This window comes from Mytilus edulis, chromosome 2 (assembly GCF_963676685.1).
Source record: "Mytilus edulis chromosome 2, xbMytEdul2.2, whole genome shotgun sequence".
NCBI classification, from domain to species: domain Eukaryota; kingdom Metazoa; phylum Mollusca; class Bivalvia; order Mytilida; family Mytilidae; genus Mytilus; species Mytilus edulis.
In genome coordinates, this window is record NC_092345.1 from 8327882 (window position 1) to 8335950 (window position 8069).

Consider the following 8069-nt stretch of genomic DNA (forward strand, 5'->3'; position numbering starts at 1 on the left):
ACTATTTGTTCTGCAAAACCCTTACAATTTTGATAGCTTAATACATCGATAACTCATCTCCAGCTAGGGGTTGATTTGAAGATCACATGAATACGTATTCAATGAGGTCCAAATATTCACTTGCAAGTGCACAACTCATCAACCTTGTTTCTCAGCTAATTTAACAAAATAAAACCAGAATGGCTGCTAACAGTGAATTATAATTTTACTATATCATTTTTATAAATGATTTAACAACAAAAAAAAGATATTTTTTTATATATCACGAAGCTAATGCACATAACAGTTCATTCCAGTTCTTAACCTACATAACGTTATCTTATCTTTATAAGGTAATAAGTCTAAATATTCTTCAAATTCAAAGAGTTCTTTAAAAAGTTAAGACATAATGCTTTGGGAGAATTTTCCATTTCTGATTTCCATGTCTGCTGAAGTTGGTCAAAAATTATCTGTATAATGCTCAACTTAAACCATTTTGGATTAAAACTAAAGTTACTCTGACTTAACCAAATATTTGAAAGTCCATATTTATTCAAGATATTTTTTATACATATCAACCATTCAAAATTTTAAGAGTACTAACTGATCTTCTAGTTAGTATTACACAGCTAAAACAATGTTGTATTATGGTCAGGTGATCAAAAGTTATGGTTGTTTTAGCAGTCAGTAAATAGGTGTAGAAATTCATTTTAAATTTAGTAATTACTGGTAATAACTGGGCCGTTTAAGGAATTACTTGTATTAACTAAGTGCATCGGGAATTACCTGTAATTCCTAAATTTTAGTAATTACATGTAATTCCTAATTTCACCTATTTACTGTAACATATATATAGCTAGGAATCCAGACAGAATGTGGTTTATGAAATAAATATAATTGTAAAATGCTAATTCAAAAATCAATGTAGAAAATTATGGACTGACATGACAATGTTTTATTTTAAATGGTTAAAAATGGAATATCTAGAAATGTATAGATTAGGGTTCCTAATGACTGATGGCAGGGGTTCATCTGTAATACATGTACATGTATATATCAGATTCAGATTATTCAAGCAGCAAATATACAGCCCTTTTGACTTGCTAGTCACAAATAAAATAATACACATACATGTAAAATGTGTACCAGAATAGCTGTCTATATTTTAATCTCTAGAAATTAAACCTAGAGAAGGGAGGAGTCTGCACACAGTATGCATATTTCTCTTACAAATATATATATATTATCAATTATCCACAGTCATGCATAAACAATTAACTGGAATATAATATTTTACCCTATAATGAACTGCTAATTCCCGGGATATTTTTAGAACTGATTTTGCAATGGACATTCATTAAAACTCATTTGGTGGTTTTGTTTATTTTCAGTTTTTATCGGATACACAAATATTTTTATAAGTCCATCAGTAAGTCGTGAGGGAAGCAATGCAAAGATAAATTAACCAGATGCTCCGCAGGGCGCAGCTTTATACGACCACAGAGGTTGAACCCTGAACAGTTGGGGCAAGTATGGACACAACATTCACGCTGGATTCAGCTCTAAATTTGGATTGTGATTAAATAGTTGACACAGCATACATGTAGATTTCGGACACAGAATGAATGTGGTCTTCAGTGGCGGATCCAGAAGTGGGGGCCCACTGGCTGCCTTAGAGGGGGCCCCGATTTCTTCACGCCTCAGTGATTCCCTATATAAGCAACCAAATTTTTTTCTCAAAAGGGGAGGGCCCGGGCCCCCTGGCCCCCCCTAAATCCGCCTCTGGTCTTACTCTAATGAACTTAAAATATTTTTTTTGCCTTTGAGCAATTCACTATGCTGTTGAATATAAATCCTCTCAAATAAATGTTTGAAGAAATTTTCTTTTTATTTAGGAAATCTGAAATGAGAAAAATTTAACCCCCCCCCCCCCCCCCCCCATTTTTTTCACATCCCCCTTTCCCTTTTTCCAAAACTGATCTCAATTCAAATTTCTAATGAAGTTTGTAACAATAACTACTCATTTAAATACATCATAAAATATTAAAATGTAACATAAGGTGCTTGTTATCACTGAATGGTAAAGATTGTTTTAATTTATCAGTTGGTAGTAAAAGTGAATATACATTGTATATTGTATAAAACAATGATTTAAGTTGATTCAACTACTATTCTGGACAAAGAAAGATAACTCCAATCAATTGAAAATTTCTTGCTATTGCACAATATTTTGCAATTAGATATTTCTTGCTATTGCACAATACTGTGTAATTGAAAATATTGGCTATTGCACAACACTGTGCAATTGAAGATTTCTTGCTATTGCACAATACTGTGCAATTGAAGATTTCTTGCTATTGCTGAATACTGTGCAATTGAAAATTTCTTGCTATTGCACATTACTTAATATAATAATTTTAGATCCTGAGTTGAACCAACTTGAAAACTGGGCCCAGGGGTCACCACACTTCAAAATTATAGGGAGAAGTCACTTCTCCCTGGCAGCCAAACAGGGAGAAGTGAAGACCCAACAGGGAGACTTCAGGGAGAAGTGAAGGCCCAACAGGGAGACTTCAGGGAAAATCGACAGATCGCGTTTATACTTTTTATGAATAAAATTTTTTGTTACTTTTCTAAATCATTTTTTCATGACAATTGCTAAGGAAGTACATTTTGTAAGTCCTTGTCTTGCCATGCTTGTAGTCTGCAATACTTTTTTATTTACATGTGGTCCTATGCAAATTGTCAAAAAATATCATGACATAAGGACCATAAGTTAGTAACACAAGAGCTATGTTTATTCTGGTAGGTCTGAATGAATTGAAGATTTGACCTGGATCAAATTATGCTGCATTTCAAAGATTTTAAAATTAAACCAAGTCCAAGAACCTTTTAAAACAAAAATGATAATCAATTAAGAAAAGTTAAAATACGGTTTCACTGTCTTTCATAGCTAAGATCATGATTCAAAATGCATTTGTTCTTAAAATAATATTTAATAAGAATTCAGAGAGAAAACTGTTTGACATGTGTTGAAAACGTAAAGTAAAACTGTTAATTTCAAATCGTGTACATGTAATCGCACACATTTGCGGTATTTTTATGGAAATAAAGCACATGTATCAGTCTGTAAAACAAAATCCTGAACAAAAAACCGACTGCGTATTGTAGTTTATAATTGTTGTGCTGGTTCCCGGCAGTGTACTAAACTACATACGTAGTAAAAATACAAGCGAATACCAGTTGATAATATTCCGTTTTTGAAAAGAAATCTGAATTTTTTTATGGGACATCACATTTTGTCAGTAAATATAAGAACATAAAAATTAATAGTGCATTTCAATATGGATAAGGTAAATGATGAGAGATGAAAAGATGAAATGGCGCCATCTACAATTTTCAATAACAAAGATGGCGGACAATAAACAATCATAACAAAATCGAGATTTTTCTTTTTTCTTGCTTATAGTACACTCGGGCATGCAATTTTTACGTTGATGTATGATACTATCGCGGAGAAATCAGTTCTGAATTGGGGGAAACATGCTTTGTATTTCAATACCTTATTGGTCGTTTACGTTTGAATCGAGAATTTCTCAAAAATCATGAGGCGACATTGGGGAATTTTACTGAAAATCGAGGGCGACATAAACTTCTCCCTGGAGCTTCTCTAGAGCGAAGTGGGGAGACCTAGAGCGACTTTGTCGCTCACTTCGCCTGGTGTGGTGACCCCTGTTAAATCAGACTGGGCCCATAATCAAAAATCTAAGTACATGTTTAGATTCAGCATATCAAAAAAGCCCAAGAATTCAATTTTTGTTAAAATCAAACTAAGTTTAATTTTGGACCCTTTGGACCTTAATGTAGACCAATTTGAAAACGGGACCAAAAATTAAGAATCTACATACACAGTTAGATTTGGCATATCAAAGAACCCCAATTATACAATTTTTGATGAAATCAAACAAAGTTCAATGTTGGACCCTTTGGGCCCCTTATTCCTAAACTGTTCGGACAAAAACTCCCAAAATCAAACCCAACCTTCCTTTAGTAGTCATAAACCTTGCGTTTAAATTTCATAGATTTCTATTTACTTATACTATAGTTATGGTGCGAAAACCAAGAATAATGCTTACTTGGGCCCCTTTTTGGCCCCTAATTCCTAAACTGTTCAGACCTCAACTCCCAAAATCAATCCCAACCTTCCTTTTGTGGTCATACACCTTGTGTCAAAATTTCATTGATTTCTATTGACTTATACTTAAGTTATTGTGCGAAAACCAAGAATAATGCTTATTTGGGCCCTTTTTTGACCCATAATTCCTAAACTGTTTGAACTAATTATAAAACTCCCAAAATCAATCCCAACCTTCCTTTTGTGGTCATAAACCTTGTGTCAAAATTTCATAGATTTCTATTTACTTTAACTAAAGTTATAGTGCGAAAACCAAGAAAATGCTTATTTGGGCCCTTTTTGGCCCCTAATTCCTAAAATGTTGGGACCAAAACTCCCAAAATCAATCCCAACCTTCCTTTTGAGGTCATAAACCTTGTGTTAAAATTTCATAGATTTCTATTCACTTTTACTAAAGTTAGAGTGCGAAAACTAAAAGTATTCGGACTACTACAAAGCAGACGACGACGCCAGCGTGATACCAATATACGATCAAAAAAATTTCAATTTTTGCGGTCGTATTAAAACCAATTGTTCAGAGAACAATTGAAGGTCTTTCCACCAGTAAGAATCTATTTAAAACTGAAAATATTAAAATTGGATTTTAAATGTAAGTTCCAGCGTCAAATGACAGCTTATTGTATGCTTATTCCATAAATATATGGTTTCTATATAAAAAGATATAAATAAGGAAGTTTATCTTTCACTTCCGGTTTAAAAGTTGTTACTTCAGGTATTGTTTGATAGTTTACTTGACACTGATTCCAAAAATGTATGGTTCTATATAAATGTACTTTTACATTGATTTAGTACAAAAAATAGCTACTTCCGGTTTACAAAAGGTCACTTCCGGTTGTATTTTTTAAGGTCACATTGCTTACAACCTAATGCAAAAAGTCCCATGGCTTTATCATGTGTACATGAGGTAAAAGCAAAGGTCAAAATCTAGAACGTTAAATTAACATATGACCTTGAGCACAATATCAAGGTCATAAACCAAGGACCTCAAATCAAGCTCTACTTTATATTGTTAATGAGTTATATAACCATACGACTGATATTAGATATAAAAGGGGGGAAAACTCGCATCAAATGTTTACCTACCCTTACGACTAAAATTTACGTGTTACGACATCTTGCAACTAACAATTGTGTGAAATTTTATTGTCGATATCTTATCAGCTTTCTGAAAATGAGAGATAACAAATCCAAATTTTGAACCTGACCTTGACCTTTGACCTTATTTTCATTGTTTTGAATCAAGGACCTCAAATCAAAAGACCCTAGGCCTCTATCACTTATGGTTTTCCAGTTAAAAATACATTTCACTTATATCAAATAAAAAAGGGGAAATAACTTTCATATGGAGTCTCTGGATAGCTTCAGTCAAAATTGATCAAATCATCCTGAGGATATAAGCAATTTGGTAAAATAAATTTGTCAGTTTCTTATACGGTTGTGAATATTAAGCGATAACAAGGAAAACAGTGTTTTCGGGGAGATAACTCTCATATGACAGAGCTCCAGATAAGTTGCGTATTTGCGTGATTACGCAATAAAAAAATGGAAAACCCAATACAAATGACCATTGCTGCGTTCAAAAACCCAATTCATGCAGAGAAAAACCCAATTATATGTCAAAGCTATGCGTTTTCAACCCTTTTAGTCGCTGTTGAGTGCGTTATTTACCCTTATCAATGAAATGTTGATGCGTAAATCTATTTTTGTAATATTTATAACAGGAATTCTCTGAGGGAATTCTACTTCCGTTCTATAAATAGAGTGTAGCATCTGCATCTTGATTGGCAGAACTACGATCACAGATTATACTTGATCTGGGTCCCTGTATGAAGTGTCTGTTGCTCGATACTGTATCCCCAGTAAACATAAGGGACCAGTTGATAAAATTTATTTCAGCAAACATGAGTCGGCGAGGCAGAAAAAAAGCACCGCTAGTTGCAAATTCTTACAGTCTTTTGAATTATATGACAACAGACCGCCATGCGGAGGCACAGAAGTTTGCACGCCAAATTATTAATACTATAGTAGAGGAGGCTACAACTCCATTTACATATGACATAATAAACGAGATAATCAACGATGCCGTTTCTTCATCAAATGAAAATACTAGCAAAAAACAAAGACACACAGTGTCAGATAAGACCTTCTTCTCCTGGAAAAAAAAGTATACTTGGCTACAAAAATTGAAAAAGTCGATAAATCGGGGGTTGCATATATATATTGCAATGAATGTAAATCTGCCACAAGAGACAAAAACATAACGAGCATTTGGGGCCATGAAGGGACCTCAAATATTCAACTCTCAGCAGTTATAAGACATAACGAGAGTGCCGAGCACTTGGATATTATCAATAAAAATTTCCCAATTACTAAAACTGACTCCGATATTGAATGTGATGTGATTGAAACAGATTCTGAACCGCAGTTCACCCTTATAAATGATGATAAAATTTTATTCAACACAATTTACCATGCATCTAAAAATGAAATGCCAACAACCAATGTCAATGGATTGTTAGAATTACAAAAGAAAAACGGACTTGAATGTCAATTTTCAAATTTAAGCTGGGACACTATTTCAGAAATTCAGTCTTGTATTGCCAAAACACTCACCAATGTTATAGTAAATGATATTAAATCATCACCTATATACACAGTTTTATTGGATGAGAGCACTGACATAGGGGTAGAAAAAAGATTGTCTATTTGTGTTCGATACGTTTAAAATGCTGAACCTGTCACAACGTTTCTAAGTAATATACATTTAAATGATGGTTGTGCTATTACAATAGTAAATTGTGTTGTTGATGAATTTTCAAATTTAGGAATTTCTTTAGAAAATTGTGTTTCATTAGCAACTGATGGTGCAGCAGTTATGCTAGGGCATAAAACAGGGCTAGGTGTGCAGATTAAAAGCAAATATTCACCATATTGTCTACAAACGCATTGTGTGGCCCACCGACTGAACCTGGCTTGTGTTGACTCCATTAAGGAGAAAGACTTTTTGGTTAAATTTAGAGACAAATTCACAAATTTATTCAATTTCATAACTGCCTCAGCAAATCGAGTTTTTGCTTTAAAAAATATTCAATCATTATTAAATGAACCAGAACTGTCAGTTAAGGATCCTCATTCTGTAAGGTGGCTTGGCCTAAAAAATGCAGTGGAAGCTGTATTTGAATCTTACTCTTCGATAGTAGCAACGTTATCAAAATTTGCTGCTGAAAAATCACCTGTCGCTAAGAGATTGCATAAATACTTCAGTTCCTACAAAGTTGTACTAGTAACAGCCTTTATGTTAGACGTTCATACAGAGCTAAGAATACTTAGCTGTAGCTTCCAAAAGAAAAATTTGTCATTTAGTGAAATTCGTCCCCTGATTGAAGGAACAATTGCAAAAATTGAAACCATGAAAGAGTCGGATGGTGAAGCTCTACTAGAAATTTATGCGAAAAATGATTGAAACTTCAGGAGATAAGAAAATGCTTAAGGGAGAGAAACTTTCATTTTCAGTAACCATGGATAAAGAATTTCAAACAATCAGAGATGACTATGTTTGTCTAAGAATATTAAGAAAAGACTGCACAGGAAGGACGGAGATCTGTTGACAGATTTTAGTTTGGTTTTGGAACCTCTGAGCGTTATCACCGCAGATGTCACAGACACTGACAATGCTGTTGAAAGACTTTCTGAATTTTATGGTCAGGAAAAGAAAACCAAAATTGTTGAAGGAAATCTTATTGAAGGAACAGAAGTTCAAGAAAAGATTGTAGAACCATTAATAGATGGAGTAAAACTGAAGGAGGAATGGATCAGACTGAAAGGAATGATAAATGGTGCATACTCGAAATGTGACACTTATCAACTTTGTAGAAGACTTATACTGTTACACAAA